This window comes from Zea mays, chromosome 7 (genome assembly GCF_902167145.1).
Source record: "Zea mays cultivar B73 chromosome 7, Zm-B73-REFERENCE-NAM-5.0, whole genome shotgun sequence".
Classification (NCBI taxonomy): Eukaryota; Viridiplantae; Streptophyta; class Magnoliopsida; order Poales; family Poaceae; genus Zea; species Zea mays.
In genome coordinates this window covers 146,535,125-146,553,925 of record NC_050102.1, presented here as the reverse complement: position 1 = coordinate 146,553,925, position 18,801 = coordinate 146,535,125, and positions in this window count along the sequence as shown.

Sequence of the window (18,801 nt, the reverse complement as noted above, 5' to 3'; positions counted from 1 at the left end):
TACTTCGCTTCGGGGGGGAAGAAACTACCCCGAAGCCGGAAAAGGATGAAATAGTCATTTTTAAGAGCTTCCTAAAAGCTGGGTTGAGATTTCCCTTAAATAGGATGATCTCTGATGTGCTGCAAAGATTTGGCATCTATTGTCACCAACTGACTCCCAACGCGATTGTCAGGCTCAGCGTCTATATCTGGGCTCTCCGAAGCCAGGCGGTGGAGCCATTTGCCGACAGCTTCTGTCGAGTTCATGAGCTGCATTACCAAACAAAAGCCAGAAAAGATGGATTGCATGAAAATTTTGGTTGCTATAATTTTGCTTATCGGAAAACCACGAAGTTTCCCGTGATCAGCTACCGAAGCAAATGGCCGGCAGGCTGGAAATCAGAATGGTTTTATGTCAAAGTTGACGAAGACAAAGAGAAGCTGGTTCAGAGCCCTCTTGAACTAACCTTCGGAGAAACAAGACCCCGATGCAGAATGGAAGTAGAAGGTCCAACTTGGGCTGCACTGGGCGAATTCAAAATTATTGCAGAACATATCGACACTAGGGATTTAGTGCAGGAATTCCTGGCCTTCAGGGTTTTTCCAACTATGAAAGAGTGGACAATGCCGAAGCTTAAAGGGGAAAAGAAAAAGGGGGAACTCGTCCGACTGCCCTACCATTATAAGTTCAAGAAATACTTTAAAGTACCCTGCCAAGAATGGCTTGATACAATTGAAATAATGAGCAATGAAATTCTTGGGAATTACTATAAAAAGGAGGACCAACTGATGACAGCGGCCTTCGGCACTCGGCCGAAACGAAGGCTGAACAGGGTACTTGATGCCATAGGATTTGAATACGCTGACTATGGTCGACTGGGCGGAGATGCTGGAGGCCCGAAGCGAAAAAGGATTGCCAGCGCTACTGACGAAGAGGTCGTCAAGGTAGCCAAAAAGAAAAAGAAAGATTCTGAAGAGTTAAATCCTGAGCCGAAGGTGGCCACCGCAAAAAAAGAGAAAAAGTGCATCCCCAGAGCCGGAAACGCCGGTCCGAGAAAAAGATACTTCTGCTTCTCCTTCTGCTATTGAAGTAGAAGAAATTATGAAGGTAATGACTGAACCTTTGCCTTTCAGGCTAAGTCCGCTGGCACTAGAACTGACGAAGTTTTTTCAGAAGGACAAAGCAGCTTCGGCAGTATAAAGTCCTGCGAAGCCAAAAAAGCGGAGAATTATTCAAGTAACAGATGTGATCCATCAGACGCCGCCACCGGCAACGGTGTCAAAAATTGTTTTTGCTGAAACTGCCGAAGCTGAAGCTACTGGAATGAAAACTGCTGAAGCTAAAACCGGCGAAGCCGAAGCTACCGGGGCCGAAGCCGGGGCCACCGAAGAGTCGAACCTGGAAACCACACTTGAGGTTATTGACAATATATTGCTGAAAATGGCTGAAGAGGAAGCTACCGTGGCTACAGTGAATACGACAACTGAGAAGGGGAAAGAGCAAATTGATGAAATTTCAGAAGAAGAAGATTTTAACTTTCAAGATTTGCTCGGACAAGAATTAACGGACGCCGAAAAAGAGGAGTTGAAAAAATATGCCATATCTTGCGGATACAAATCAGGGGCTATGCTATTTGGTGGGGTCAACGAAGGGAAACTAAGATGCCTTCGGAACCGCACCGAAGCCAAAATTGTTAGAACCCTTTCCAAAAGCATTGGCTTGCCGAAGCTGGAAGCGGACTTATGCCGTTACCAACGACAACACATCGCCGGAAGCTTGCTTTATGCTAACTTCAAGGTAACGAATATTTTTGTTATTTTATTACTATTATTATTAACTTTTTGGGTCGTGTTCTAACGAAGATCATTTCGACAGAGCATATTATTAAGCAAGGTTCTGAAAATGCAACAAGATCTAGAGGAAGAGAAAAACAAAGCTGTCATTGAAGATTTGGCTGAAAAAATTGAAAATCACGAAGCCAATCTGAAAAAGAAAGATTTCGTAATCCAAGACCTTGAGATCATGGTCAAAGAGCACGAAGGTGCACTAGAAAAGAAGGATTTTGTTATTCAGACCATGGAGGGCTCTTTGGCCGAAGTCCAAAGTGAGAATGACAAATTAAAGAATGAATTACTCCAACAATCGGAAAAATTCGAGCAAGAAAAGAAATATTTTGAAGCAAGCCTGAAAGCTGAAGTGGATAAATACTCAAATTTGCAGACATCCTTTAAAGAACTTCAGGAAAAATGCTTAAGCTTCGGCAGCCGATGTGTGCAGCGGCTGAAGGACGTGTTTCATTCTGTCGGAGCTAGCTCTTCGAAATTTACACCTTCAGCTGAAAATCTGCCAAGAACATTAGAACATATTGAAGGCGAAGTTGATGCCCTTGACGAAGTTATTGGTGGGCACACTGACTTCTGCGCCCTAGTAGCTTCTCGGGGCACAGCTGCTGCTTTTTTGAAGGCTGGCTGCACACATGGAAACATTGTGAACAGACCAAACTTCAGCTTGTCAGCTTCAGATTTGATGGATATCCCAAGCTTAGCCAGAAGTATTAGAAATAGATTCATGACCCAAATCTGGGTAAGTGGCGGGCGGAAAATGGCAGGCGACGAAGCTCGAAGCCATCTTAAGCTGGTAAGAAACTTATGTTTTGTTACTTGTACCTTCTCCTTTGAAATTTGTACTTTTCTTACTCTGCTATTTGGTATATACAGGATGACGAAGCTGAAGAAGTTTGGCAAAACTGAAGACGAAGCCTTAGCTGAAGCTTAAAGTTGCTTATAATATGCTTTCCTGCAAAAATTCTTGGAGAAACTCTTGTAATATAGATATGGAATATCTTATGTAAATTTGTACATACCTTGTAATATATCTTGTCTCCCTTATCTGTATTCAATCTGCTTTGCTGTGGACGAAACTTCTCTTTTGAGCCGAAGGCGAAAAACACCTTCCCTTCTTTTCGTACACAACGAAGCATAGAAAAATTTTCCTTCGAATCTTTTCCTTATTTGTGTAGCATGATGATGATTCTATATATGTCTAAATGGATGTTTATGAGTGCAAATGACATGATGATATGTTTATGTGCAAATGAATATTAGGACAGATGTTCAAAAAACCATAAGCACGGCCCTTCGTCCCCTCAAAAATGATAAAAATCTTTTTGTCGTTTACTTTTCGGCTTCACGTTTACTTTTCGGTGTATCAGCGTTGACTTTTCGCTGTAAGCCTCCCTTAGGAGCTTCTTCGCCTTTTACTTTCGGCGGAATCAGCGTTTATTTTTCGCTGTAAGCCTCCCTTAGGAGCTTCTTCGCCTTTTACTTTCGGCGGAATCAGCGTTTATTTTTCGCTGTAAGCCTCCCTTAGGAGCTTCTTCGCCTTTTACTTTCGGCGGAATCAGCGCTTATTTTTCGCTGTAAGCTCTGCATTCCCTTAGGAACGACTTTTGAGCTTCTCCCTGTTTTCTTTTCTTTCTCTTTGCACTCGAAGGTGCGTTCTCAGCTTTTACATTTACATTTTTGGGGGATATCGCTTTTATAGAATTGAAATAAGGAAAAGAAAAATTACATGTTGTGGCCCCATTAAAAACCTTTCTCCCCCTTTGGAAAGGAAAAGGGTGCCACAAAAAAGAATATAAAAAATTACATCAAACTAAACATAATATCTCCGAAGCTCATCCGCATTCCACGATCTAGGAATGTCATTGCCGTCCAAATCCTTCAACCTATAGGAACCGGGTCTTGACGAAGATACTACCAAAAAGGGGCCTTCCCACTTCAGCTGTAATTTGCCTATTGTTTCAGGGTTAGCTACTCTTCAAAGTACCAAGTGTCCTGGTTCAATGTTCTTCAACTTGACCTTTCTATCACGCCATTTTATTGTTTCAGCTTGATATTTATTGATGTTTTCCACAGCTTGGAGTCTGATCCCTTCAATAGCATCTTTTTCTACAGAGCAATCAGCTTCGTTTTCGCCCTCTGCCGAAGCTACTGTCCTTATTGATCCTGTTTTAGCTTCTTCTGGGGTTATTGCTTCGTCACCAAACAATAGTTTAAAAGGTGTAAAACCTGTTGATCTTGAGATAGTTGTGTTATGACTCCACACCACTTTGATTAACTCGTCTGGCCACTTTCCCCTCGGCTGATTGAAAATTGACTTCATTATTCCTGTCATTATGATCCCATTGGCTCTTTCAACAAGTCCATTTGATTCTGGGTGTCGGACTGATGCAAAATGGATCTTCGTACCGATTTGATTACAAAATTCTCTGAAGGCTTCAGAATCAAACTGTGTCCCATTATCCACAGTGATAGCCTTCGGCACTCCGAAGCGACAAACAATGTTTTGCCAGAAAAACTTTTGAATAGTAAACGAAGTTATTGTGGCTAAGGGCTTCGCCTCAATCCATTTGGAAAAATATTCCACTGCCACCACCACATATCTTAAGTTCCCCTGTGCTGGTGGTAATGGACCTAGCAAATCCAGACCCCACCTTTGCAACGGCCAAGTGGGTTGTATTAATTGAGTTAAAGACGAAGGTTGTTTTTGATCTCTTGCACATTTCTGACAACCTTCGCACTTTTGAACTAAATCCGCTGCATCCGAAGCTGCCTTTGGCCAATAAAATCCTTGGCGAAAAACTTTCCCAAGCAAGGGCCTAGATCCAATGTGGGATCCACACAGACCTGCATGTATGTCCTTCATTAATTCTATACCTTCGGATCTAGATAAGCACTTGAGTAATGGGGAACAGACCCCGCGCTTGTATAACTCCCCTTCTATTATGACATATGGTCGTGCTCTTGCTTCTATTCTCCTGTTATAAGCTTCATCATCTGAAAGAAAATTACCCTGAAGGAAAGAGATGATCTCAGTTCTCCAATCTTCACTATAAACAGGGGATATGTTAAGGATTTCTCTTTCAAGAAGCTCGACCGAAGGTGCTTTTATTGTTTCAAAAAATACTTCCGAAGGTATAGGCAGCCCCTGGGCTGCTGATTTAGCCAATAGATCAGCGTATTCATTTTCTCCACGAGGAATATTTTTGACAGAGAAACCTTCGAAGGAAGCCTCAATCCTTCGGACTGTATCTAGAAACTTTTCAAGCTTCGGGTCTCTTGCTTTGTAACTTTTGTCGATATGACCAGAAATAACTTGGGAATCAGTTTTAAGGATGGCCCTTCTGATTCCCATTGCCTTTAATTTCCGAAGACCCAAAAGCAGAGCTTCATACTCGGCAATGTTATTTGTGCAACTAAAATCAAGTTTTGCCGCATAACAAGTTTTAACTTTGGAAGGTGAAACCAACACAGCAGCCGCTCCCGCTCCGAAGGTTCCCCAAGACCCATCGCAAAACACTGTCCACGCTTCGGCGTCTTTATTTGTTTCTTCCTCCTGAGCCCCTGGCGTCCAGTCAGCAATGAAGTCTGCTAACGCCTGGGACTGAATCGAAGATCTATGAACATATTCAATGCAAAATTCATTGAGCTCTGCAGCCCATTTTCCAATCCTTCCAGTAGCTTCTCGATTCCTCATAATATCCTTCAGAGGTTGTGAATAAGGAACAATTATGTTGTAGGCTTGAAAATAGTGCCGAAGCTTCCTGGAGGCCATCAAGACAGCATACAGTACCTTCTCCAACTCTGTATAATTTTTCTTTGATAAACTAAGAACTTCGGATACAAAATATATTGGGGCCTGTCTCTTAACTTGGCCTTCAAGCTTCTCTTGAACAAGTGCTGCACTTACCGCTGAGTGCGAAGCTGCCACATATAATAACAAAGGAGCCCCTGACGTAGGTGGAGTTAATGTTGTTAGATCTATCAAATACTGTTTTAGCTCTTCAAAGGCCTTCTGCTGGATTGGTCCCCATTGAAAGACTTCGGCTGACTTCAGCACTTCGAAGAATGGTAAGTTTCTCTCTGCTGATCTGGATATGAATTTATTGAGAGATGCCAGCCTTCCTGTCAACCTTTGAGCCCCCTTTTTGTACTTGGTGGCTCCATTCGAAGTATAGCTTCGATTTTACTTGGGTTGGCCTCTATTCCCTTTGTTGAAACTAGACAACCAAGAAATTTCCCCTTCTTTACTCCGAAGACACATTTTTCTGGATTCAGCTTTAGACCAGCCTGTCTAAAATTAGCAAAGGTCTCCTGTAAATCAGCAATATGATTATCCTGCTTCGTGCTCTTTACAATGATATCATCAACATAAGTTAGTACATTTCTGCCTATCTGAGAATGGAGAATCTTTGCTGTCATTCTGCTGAAGCTTCCTCTAGCATTCTTAAGCCCTTCAGGCATCCGAAGGTAACAGTATGTCCCACTAGGGGTTATGAAACTGGTTTTTGGTTCATCTTCCTTCTTCATCCAGATTTGATGATAGCCTGAATAGCAATCCAGCAAACTCATAAGTTCTGATGAAGCTGCTGCATCGACTAGAAAATCTATCCTTGGCAATGGAAACTCATCCTTCGGACAGGCCTTATTGAGATCAGTAAAATCGATGCACATTCTCCATTTACCATTGGCCTTCTTCACCATAACAGTGTTAGCCAACCATTCTGGGTATTTTACCTCTCTAATAACTCCGGCACTGAGGAGTCGTTTCACTTCATTCCGAGCACCTTCGGCCTTATCGTCAGACATCTTCCGAAGCCTCTGTTTTCTGGGTCTGAAGGATGGATCAACATTGAGCGAATGTTCAATAACATCCCTGTTAACTCCACAAAGATCATTAGCTGACCAAGCAAAAACATCTTTATTGTTGAACAAAAACCTTATCAAGGTTTTCTCCTGCTCTTCGGACAATTGAGATCCCAATAGCACCTTCTGCTCTGCTATATCCTCACATAAGAGCATGGGTTTCGGCTGGTCAGCCGAAGCAGCTTTTTCCCTTCTGAACTTGTATTGCTCACAAGCTTCAGTTCCATCTATATTATGGATTGCTTTTGAGTCTGTCCAATTTTCTTCGGCCCTTCTGGCAGCTTCTTGACTTACATGAATAGCAATGGGCCCTTGGTCTGAAGGTATCTTCATGCAAAGATAAGCTGGATGCAGAATTGCTTCGAAGGCATTAAGAGTACCACGACCAATGATTGCATTATAAGGGTACTCCATGTCAACAATATCAAACATAACTTGCTCAGTCCTTGTGTTGTTGATGAATCCGAAGGCCACTGACATTGAGATTTTGCCGAGTGCTACAATCTGCCTTCCTCCGAAGCCGCAAAGGGGATGTGTGGCATCAAGAATTTTATCTTCGGACTCTTGCATCTGTTAAATGTTAATGCCCTTCGTCCAATGAAGCATTATTCCTTTAAGGATTAATGAACTTCGGACGAAGATTAAAGACGATACAATTACGAAGGTTAAATCTCCGTAATTGAACTTTAATAGATTATATAAAATAATATGAAATATGAAGCATCAAAGATAAATAGATTATAAATGAACAACATCATTTTCATATTATATCAACTTAATGTATTCAAATATTAGATACATATATACCTCTGCCTTGGCAAAGATTATTCCTTAGTGATGTGATTGCAATTACAGGAACCCGTGAACAGTAAAGGAATACTGTTCACTATTTATAGGCACAAGACACAGCCTGTGAGGAATTACAATCATGCCCCTCATAAAAGTTTACAATAACGACTCAAACACTTATGGACTAAAAGGTCATTCTACTTTTAAGTCGGTTTGTAATTCCGAAGCTTCATGAAAAGCAACCTTCGGTCATCTCGTGCAGACAGCTTCAGCCGAAGCTGTTTCTTCCTGCAGGACCTTCGGCGACGAAGTATGGTCCCAACAATCATCAACAATCTTCTTTGCATATGTCATCTCATCTGTAAGAGATTTATCTTGGTAATATATTCATCCATTGTCCTATTACTTTTTTCTTGTAGTCGTCAGGGCAATCCGTGTGTTCACGGTCCAAGCTCTAAACTGCTGTTGGGGGCCTTCGGCTTCCGAAGGTCCTCAAAAACATGATTTAACAATGTTTCTGGAGTATAATGTGTGAACAGGTATCTTCGGACTTGTATCAGAAAGGGAGAAGCTCAAAAGATACGAAGGTTGACACAGTGCCGAAGCTGTGAAGCAGGAAAGCTTCGGCATGTTCGCAGAAAAGGGAACCGACTTAAAGATGAAAAGGCCATTTGGACCTCGATAGAATGCTATAGAATTATCACCAAATGTAAAGGGCATGTATGTAATTTTGTATGGGTTGTACCCCGTGCCTATAAATAGGTGAACAGTACCCCCGTACTGTTCACGCTGACTTGGCATTTGCTTTTGCGTCACACTTGTATTTTCATCTCCTTCCAAGCCGAAGGTACATTTATAATTCGATATTGTTTCTATTTCTCTATGATGATATAATAAAGATAAATGAATAATGTTATGTGATTATTCATGCTATCTTTTATGTTTCATATGCTTCGTCTTTCATTAATATATACTGTGATGATGAAGGTTAGTCCTTCATGACCTTCGTCCGAAGATCGTTATATTCTAAGGGAAATAATGCTTCGAAGGACGAAGGACTTTATCGTTTAACATTCTCTGTGTTGCCTTGTTCTTAACTCATAGCATTTGAGAACAAGTCCCCAACATTGGCGCCCACCTCCGGTGAACTCACTTCCATTTCTTGAGCTTTTCAATATCTTCGGCAAGCATCACCTTCGTCATGCCGCCGAAGAAGGCTTCAGCACCAGGGGCTGGCACGCTGCAGCCGCTGGACCCCAATCAAGACGTCCTTTCTCTTAGAGAGGCACGAAGTCAGAAGAGGAAGGCTACCAGTCCAACACCTCCAGAGGATGATCTAGATCAGGAGATTCAAAATCTGGAAATCCTTCAGCAGCAGGTTCAGCGCAAGAAGGAAAAGATGGCCAGGGTAGCTGAATTGCAGAGGCAGATAGACGAAGCCTCTGAAGAAGTTCGTCATCTTGCTCAGGACGAGCAACATCGAAGGCCTCACCATCAAGACCTTCATCAGGAGGGTTTTCCCAACGAAGACGATTGGTATGACAATTTCCATCATGGGAATTTTGTTTTTGATGACGCTTCTCCTCTGTCCGCTGAGCTGCAGGCTACACCTTGGCCTCCGTCCTACAAGCCACCTCAGCTCCCTGTATTTGATGGCCACTCAGACCCGAAGCAGTTTTTGATGAGCTACGAAGCAACAGTGTCTTCGTATGGTGGCAATGCTTCAGTCATGGCCAAATCTTTCGTTATGGCTGTCAGAAGTGTTGCTCAAACCTGGTATTCCTCCCTTCGACCAGGAACAATCACCTCATGGCAGAAACTGAAGGATTTGTTGTTAACCAGCTTTCAAGGATTTCAGACGAAGCCGGTCACTGCTCAGGCTCTGTTCCAGTGCACTCAGGATCACGAAGAATACCTTCAGGCATATGTCCGAAGATTCTTGCGTCTAAGGGCACAGGCACCAACGGTGCCCAATGAAATTGTCATCGAGGCCATGATCAAGGGGCTTCGGCCAGGTCCGTCAGCTCAGTACTTCGCCAGGAAGCCTCCTCAAACTTTGGAGAAGCTTCTCCAGAAAATGGATGAATACATTCGGGCCGACAATGATTTTCGCCAAAGAAGGGAGGAGGCTTTCAGGTTTTCTGAAATGACCAGGGGCTTCGGAGGAAGGTTTTACCCGAGGCATGTGAGATCAATTCACAATTCTACACAAAATGATGACAGAGGAAACCAACAGCAAAGGCCACAATGCTCCTCACAGGCTTCTGGTCAACAGCAAAGCTCATTCCGGCCACCAGCTCCAAGAGGCAGAGGCGCCAGGGGCTTCGGAGGAAGATTTGGTGATCAACCGAGAAGAATCTTTTGCTTATTCTGCGGTGAGAACAAAGGCCATACTACCAGGATGTGCCATGTTACTATACAGAAGCAAAAGGAAATAGCTGAAGCAGCAGCACAACAAGCCCAGCCGAAGCAGGTCATGCATACAGCTTCGTATCATTCGCCCTACATCCCAGAATATGTGGGCAACCATCCTGCAGTCTCTGCTGCTTCGGCGAGTCAGCCTCAAGCTTCCTGGCAACAGCCTCCGCCTCCACCTCCGTTGCAACAGGGCCAGCAGCCAGAAGGGAGCCAATATGCTCCACATCAAAGGGACTTCAGAGAACAGTCCGAAGCTCGCACGGTCAACAGCACCGTGCCAGAATCAAAGCACATCTATTGACAAATATCCTACCTTAATAGCAATCTTTTTCATTCAGTTTTATTTTCTGTAATAAAGAACATTGTTTAGGTTTCATGTAATTAGTTTCGTTGATTCCTACAAGAAAAATATGTTTTCTTCACAGGTTTGTGATAATAAAAGGACCTTCGGACTATCGAAAATTCTTCGAAGCGATAACAAGTCGTTCTAAGGAACGCAGAGTAAGTCTGACGAAGTCACAAAAAGTCGTTCCGAAGGGAGCGCAGTGTAAGTTTTCTGCTCCAAAGTCGTTCCTAAGGGAATGCAGAGCTTATACCGCCTAAGTAAAAGGCGAAGAAGCTCCAAAGACGTTCCTAAGGGAATGCAGAGCTTATACCGCCTAAGTAAAAGGCGAAGAAGCTCCAAAGACGTTCCTAAGGGAATGCAGAGCTTATACCGCCTAAGTAAAAGGCGAAGAAGCTCCAAAGACGTTCCTAAGGGAATGCAGAGCTTACAGCGAAGAATCAGCGCTGATACAAAAATATTGTGTGGGGATATGTGTGTATCTTTCGGAACAAATGTCATCTACATAACATAACATCATCACATCATTTTGCATAGCATGAGCATCATACATCATGTTGCATATGGCACAAGAAGGGGACACAATATTGATCTTCGGAAGTATGCTTTGAAAGAGTGAAAATCGTGTTGTCACAAGGAGACACAATCTTCATCTTCGGAGTATAGCTTCGGAGAATGTTTTCACGAAGCTTGGATATTCTTCATCTGAGCACTATGGACATTGTTGTGATACATAGAAATTTTTCTTCACGAAGCATGAAAAGAAGGGAAGGTGTTTTTTTCGCCAAAGACTCAAAAAAGGTATGTATGAAAAGTTTCATGCATCGTAAAGAATTGAACCATAAAGAGAAATAAAACAAATATGTTACATACAGGATTACAAGATATTACACATGTTACATTTAAAATGTTTTTACAATAGCATCTAGTCTTCCCTAAGTACCACTTCTGCAGCTTCGTTCAACAGTCGATCGACAACTTCATCCATAATAGCTTCAGCCATCTTTTTAATCTCATCGTCACCCTTAGGCCGTGCACCCGGAGATACTTCAGTAGGATCTGAGGAAGGACAGGACACGGCTGCTTTGCTGTTACAAGTTGCAAACAAATCTTAAAGCCTAAGATTACAACACGATAAAAACTATTATTTAATACCTAATTGACCTTCGGCCTCTGCGCTCTTTTCAGCAGCCTCAGCTACTTCTCTAGCATCATGAATGCCCTTTTCACTTCTTCGAATAATTTCTCCGGCCATTTCCCGGCCACCATTATCCCAGATATCGGTAAAAAACTTTCCACCAATTATGCTAGCTTCGGCCGAGGGATCTCTTGTATCTTCATAGGACAAGGCAGCTTCGGACTGTGCTAAAATTTTTACATGTTCGCAGCCCTTCTTCTCTAAGATGGTGGCAATCCCTCTGGCGCCAGAGAAGGCACATATATCTCCTCGGCTATTTAAAATTTCTTCGAAGGCTTCAGCTTCATGGTCAATCCATTCAATGACACCTTCGGGATTGCCTCTCGAAAAGTTTTCTTCACTTGAGAATGCGCCGACCTTGGCGAAGCTAGCCTTTAATTTTTTAACACAATCTATAGATTTATTGTAGCATCTCTTTTTGGATGAACGAAGCTCTTCAACAGTCACTTCTAGGTGATCTGCCCATTGATCGCTGAGTTCACGCTTTGTTTCTTCAAGAATACGTTCTTCTTTGGCTCTGGCCAGTTGTTTCCGAAGGTCTTCAATTTCGCGTTTCTGAGCTTCAGCTTGACTTTTAAAAGCAGCTTCGTCCTCCTTTATTTTATCTATTAATGAGTATAATATTTTGTCTTTTTCGAGACCTTCGTTCCTCAGTTCAATTACTTCGGAACGAAGGTTGCTCAGGGCTATAGTACAACCTTCGTCTTCGGCATCTTTCTGTGCCCTGAGGGCATTGCTGAGCATCAGGCCCTGCAAACAGGAGCATGTCTGTGTCAATAGTTTTAAACAAACAAAAAATTTTGAACTCGACAAAAAATACAAGAATTCCATTTGTCGCACCTTTAAACTGTTGTAAGCTAGACTGTCAGCCAGATCGTTTTTTGACAGCACCGAAAGTCCGTCTTCTAAAGTTGGGAATCCGAAGCTTCTGCTCATCTCCCGACAGACAGAAATTTCTTTGCTGTCGGGGAGACAATACAAGAAATCTTCTTCTCCACTGCCATTAAATATCAACGCCCCCTTTGGATATTTCAACTTTTGGGCATAGTGTTGGGCCTCTTGTTCTTCTTTTTCTGATAATTTTTTCCCCGAAGCATGACGAAAAATATAATCACGAATTTTGGAGGATGCTTCGGGGGTAACAACACCAGTTTCTTCAGCAAAGGTTGGCTTTGTTATTTTTTCTGCCTCACTTTCCAAGGTTTTTGCCTTTGCGGACTCTGAGGGCCCAGCTTCGGCTTCAATTTCTTGCCCTGGAGCTGTAGAACCAGAAATTTCAGCTGTTGTTTCAGGAGTAACAACAGCCTTCTTCGGAGGTGTGCTTGAAGTCTTAATTGTTTCTAGTACATCTAGCACATTCGCCATTCTTCTTCTTTTTGGAGTCACTGCTGGCGCTTTTTGATTTTTTGTTGTCTCAACATTTGCTGCAGGACTCACAATTTCTGGTACTTTTTCTTCAGTTGGTTTTTCCACTTCTGCAATTTTTTCTGTGGATAGCGCTTCGGCAATTTCTTTGGTTTCTGGCAGCGAAACCTTCGGTTCTTCTAGTTCTATCTTTTTCGCCGTTTCGGTTATCCCTGTAGCTGCAGGTGGCATGACTGGTCTAGTTGGCTTTTCAGCCTCGGTAACCGAAGAAGATTTCTCGGTAAACTCCGGCACCGAAGCTGGTTCGATATAACGCGGCCGGTGAGTGAGGACTTTTATTTTCTTTCTTTCAGGCTCTGGCTCGCTAGGAGCAGTTGCAGCTTCTTTTGCAGAAGTTATGTTCTTCCTTTTCTGCCTTCGGACGGGGTAGCAATAGTCAGGGTAAACAAACCCAATTGCATCAAATACCCGATTCAGCCTCTTCTTTTTTCGGCCTCCGAAGGCTGCTGACATCGCCGTATCTTCGGCCTTCGAATAAGCACCAAGCAATTCGTCACTTAAATTTTCAATACTCTTTAGCCAGTCGTCATCTGGCTCAGTAAATTTATCTCCGAACTTGAAGGTGTACTTTAGTCTCACAAGCCCACCTTCGTCGGTCTCTTTTATAGTTTCTTGAGGCATTTCCCATTTCTCCGCAAGCGGCCACACCCGGAAGGCAATATGTTCTTGTACTAAATCTCTTGTTCCAATAAAAGAGCAGATGACGCCGAAGGCCCTCTGGCATTCTTCGGCAGCTTCATTCATTTCCACCTTCGGCCTCCGAAGGCCGAAGCTTTGCCAAATAGGACGCATGATTATACCTTTGATGTCTTCTCGTGCTGATAGGTCATTCTTCACATAAAACCATTCTGTCATCCAATCCCCGGGCCATCTCTTCCGAAAAGTTGGTACGGGACAGCTTGCCCCGGACCGAGAGACGAAACTGTAGCAGCCAAAGTTATTGTGGTACTGTTCTTTGCCCCAAGGCTTTGTTTCATATAATAATTCATGTATATTGCAGAAGCTTCTTGCGTCAGGCTTCAGACCTTGGCTTCTCGTGGCCCACACGAAGATATTTAGCCTTATAATCGCCTCTGGAGTAAGTTGATGAAGATAGACTTCGAAGATTTTCAACACCTCCACGACGAAGCTGCTCAAGGGGAATCGCAATCCAGCTTTCAAAAAGCTTCGGTACACCACAACTTCATTTTTTTCAGGGTGTGGACAAGTCTTTTCCCCTTCGTCAGCCCTCACAATGGACAGATCCCGGAAATACCTTCCCCTCAAATTGGCAAGATGGTTTTCTTTGATAGCTGATTTGCCGAAAACCGCATGACTTGGTCGCCAGGGGCGATCTTCGGAGTCTTCACCGCCACTATCTACATCAAAACTGTCACTGTCACCAGTATCTTCAGACAAGCCTTCCAGAATTTCCTTGGTGATTTTTTCCGTGTTTGTCTTCGACATCGCTATAAGAAACCCCAGGTTTTTTTCCTCATCAAGAGACAGTTTCGCCTCAGTAACAGCTTTCTTGTCTCCAGACATCTTCGGAAACACTAAAAAACTATTTTCAATGCCGAAGCTTTAAAACTAAAGACACAGGGAATCTTAGCGCGCAAAAGCTAAAAATCGAGCGAGCGAGAGAAAGTGGCAAGAAAGCGTACCAAATGAGCTCGCGGTATGCTCTTATTTATATGCTTGATGCGGTAAAAATTGAAGGGTCCCGCCTGTCAGTGAATGTTGCTATTCTAGCAAAGGGAAGGTGTTTTTTCGGACCTTCGGCTTAAAGCCTTCGTCCATGTCGCAATCTAAATTTATTAACAAATTAATATTGCGAGGGGCTACTGTTGGGGGCCTTCGGCTTCCGAAGGTCCTCAAAAACATGATTTAACAATGTTTCTGGAGTATAATGTGTGAACAGGTATCTTCGGACTTGTATCAGAAAGGGAGAAGCTCAAAAGATACGAAGGTTGACACAGTGCCGAAGCTGTGAAGCAGGAAAGCTTCGGAATGTTCGCAGAAAAGGGAACCGACTTAAAGATGAAAAGGCCATTTGGACCTCGATAGAATGCTATAGAATTATCACCAAATGTAAAGGGCATGTATGTAATTTTGTATGGGTTGTACCCCGTGCCTATAAATAGGTGAACAGTACCCCCATACTGTTCACGCTGACTTGGCATTTGCTTTTGCGTCACACTTGTATTTTCATCTCCTTCCAAGCCGAAGGTACATTTATAATTCGATATTGTTTCTATTTCTCTATGATGATATAATAAAGATAAATGAATAATGTTATGTGATTATTCATGCTATCTTTTATGTTTCATATGCTTCGTCTTTCATTAATATATACTGTGATGATGAAGGTTAGTCCTTCATGACCTTCGTCCGAAGATCGTTATATCCTAAGGGAAATAATGCTTCGAAGGACGAAGGACTTTATCGTTTAACATTCTCTGTGTTGCCTTGTTCTTAACTCATAGCATTTGAAAACAAGTCCCCAACAACTGCGATGTGTAAGTCTTCTGCAGTTCTGACAACACTTCATGGGGGTGTTTCGTAGATGGCAACCTAACCCATGACTTCTTGAGTCATGGTATGTCATGAGGAAGCCAAGAACCTGCTTCTAGAGTGTTATCCGTTGAACGTGCTCTGGGTTGACATCGTCGATCATCTTGTCATCATGTTTAACAGAGATCTTCTTGTTGGGTGCTACAGTCGTGCCATCTAGGTAGCCTTGTAAATGTGCACCTCTAAGGATGAGTAGAACTTGCACTTTCCAGAACGTGGAGTTGGTCTTATTGAGCTTTATATCAATGCTTTTCCCGAGGAGATGTATCGGTATTGCAGAGCTAGATGACACCATATGGGATCTTATTGTTGATGAGATTGATGTCGACTTGCTCTTGATCAGGATGCCAACTAATAGATAGATGAGGTGGCTCTAATTACCATAAAAGAAACACGAACCAAAATATTAGATTGCTTGCCTTAACCTTTAGGGTCGATGGGTTGTATATTTATATATGAAGGAACTGCCCATTACAAATATAGGTGTACATTCAGGCCGTCCAGCTCGACCCAAGCTCGAAAAGGCATGGCCCATTTAAATTTTGGCTGGGCCTGACCCGTTTGAATTTCAGGCCATGCCGGGCCAGCTCACGAGTCTAGCCCTCAGCCCATGTCCAGGCATGTAATTGCTTAAACATGTCGGGCTCATTTTTCAGGTGGCCCAAATTATAAAAAGCCCGAAATTCACATCAGAGCTCAAAATTCAAAACATATTTAATAAATCAAATAAAAGATAAACCAAATAAATTTGACCAAAAGCAAACTTAAAATTTGTTAAGTTACGAGAGCTATGTAATGACTACCTCGTTAAAAAATCATTTTTTTAGAAGGAAAACGAGTATATCAGCTCTATACAAAGTTCGTAGTTCAGTTCATTATCTAATGTTCGTAACAAAAGTAAAATTACATCACGTACTCTAATCCAAAACTATAAAAAACATCTAACTAGCATCATCTCTAGCTTTGTGTTCTTTATCAAGTAAATGAAAGTGTGGAATGTAGTGTGGTTTTAATGAATACTAGTCGGTTACCCGCGCGTTGCGACGGCTCACAACAATACCCACGTAAATTATCCACCAAAAAGATCTCAAGATTTTTTATTGATTGTCTCCGCTCTTCGCATAATATTTTTTATGAACACACGATATCATATGCAGCAAATAAGAAACCCCCATCCCTCGCCTCCCCCACTTCCAAGGTTTCGTAGAGCACGAGGGGAAGGGAAGAGGCGGACGTACCTGTTCGTTGCCGGAGAAGGACATGACGAAGACCTGGGCATCTGGAGGCGACATAGGTAGTATACTGCTAGATATATAGGGAGAGAGCACGCAAGCGGAGAGAGAAGCCAAGCCAGAGCAGCTCTAAACCGAGAGGCACCCGCACCAGGCGTCAGTCTGAGAAGGACGAGAGAATGCGAGTATCATCTTAGCCCTGGACCAGCCAAAGCGACACAACAACACCACCAACTCTGTAGCATATGTCGACTGCTGCCACGCTACGAGCCTTAATTGCCCAATATCTCAGACCTGGACTCCTCATCACCAAGATAACCTAAGCGTGGCAGGCACCACCATGTCCTCCTCGACGACACGCACGGAAAAAGGCCAGGAGCATGACCAACGCCCGTACCTCGCGTCGACGAGCGTCGATCAGCTCATGGCTGCGATCGTGGGTGGGGGCAGTAGGTTGGGGAGGAAGAACAGGGCGAAGGCCGGGAAGACGAACGAGACGTCCGACGACGGCGAAAACGATGGTGCACACATGATGTGAAACGTCCTCATGGACGTGCAATAGCCACCGCGCAAGTCAGTGTTAGGGCTGGTGTCGGACGAATACGAGGAGGAGGCACCTGCTCCTACCTCCTTTGCCAAGAATGGGGTGGCGCGTAGGTGGAGGCATGAGGGGAGAGAGAAAAGAAGTAGAATGACGAACGAGGTGGTGGCAACTGAGGCGAAGACCATCATTATCGTGGGATGTATAGATGGCCAAATGGGTCGTGTCTGCCGAGCCGGCCCGAGATACGACCCATTTAATAGTGCCTGGGCCAACCCGACACGAGCGTTGTGCGGTGCTTGGGCCGTAGCCTCGACCCGTAGTACTGGCCCGACGCAATTTTTTATTCTACAAAAAATCATATATGCATGTGTACAATTTATATTTAATATTATAAACGCTTAAGCATGATGTTCTACTGGTTAGATAGCTTCGCCCAGTGTCTTCCATCCTTCTTCCATCAGGGTGTGGGTTCAAACCCCACCTTCTACACCGATTTTTAGCATTTTATGCTGAATTGATTTAGAAGAAGTGTAGGACTATTTTGTAAAAAGTTGACGCAGGACGACCATTGAAATTGGTGCTTTAAGTATAGTAGAGATATGAGCCTTTTCGTGCCTCTATATGGCCCATTTCGTGCCTGCCTTAAATGGACCGTGCTCGTGCCCGCCTATGGGCCGCGACCTGGGCCCGTGTCGTCCGATACTAAAATATTTTTGGACCATGCCATGTTTGGGCCATGTTTTTTTTCGTGCTTCGGGCCAGCCCATCAGACCCGATCCAAATATACACCTATAATTACAAGACGAATCATACTCGGTTACAACGTTCCAACCGACTCTGACTCTAAATGGATTGGACACATGCAAATATGTTATGTTTTATCTCTATCCTCTAATTCGAGTCGGTTTCTAATCTACCCTGAGAGGATCCTAGACAACTAAGGTCGTAGCCTATGTATAGCATATTCTAACAATAACTACTTATATTATCTAGTAAACAAAGTGGATCATTATAATATATAACTAAGAAAATAAGAAATGCTATTAGCTAGAACCAACTAGGCAGCGAAAGGGTCTCTAGCCGAATTGATTAGGTGATCTGAGTAGCACTTCTCAGATCCTGGGTTCGACTCTACATGGGAGCGAATTTTCAGGCTGTGGCTAAAAAAATCCTCTCGTTTATCCCATGCTAAAGCACAGGTCTAAGACCCGGTCCCGGACGCGGTCGTTCTCACATGGGATACGGTGCTGCTGTGTATGGGTGGGCAGGAGTTCGGAGGTTTTCTCAACCTTCGTGAGAAGTTCTTCTTTTTGATATAATGTTGTGGGCATGTCAAGTTGGAAACATGGTTTGATATATATATCTGTCCTTCACTAAAGAAATACTCCATTGATGACAACTGCTAAACATCTGAATCGTGAAGATAAGTTGAACAGTAACAAAGTCGATTTCGTATTGGAATACCTTGCCCAAGGGAGACCTTGCATATCCAGCAACAAACCTCACCAAGCTGGAATCGCGCGGACCGAAGAGATTGCTCGGGCGCAGAACGCACGTCCTCATCCCATCCACTCCGTCCGCACTCAGCACAATCATCTCCACATGCGCCCTCA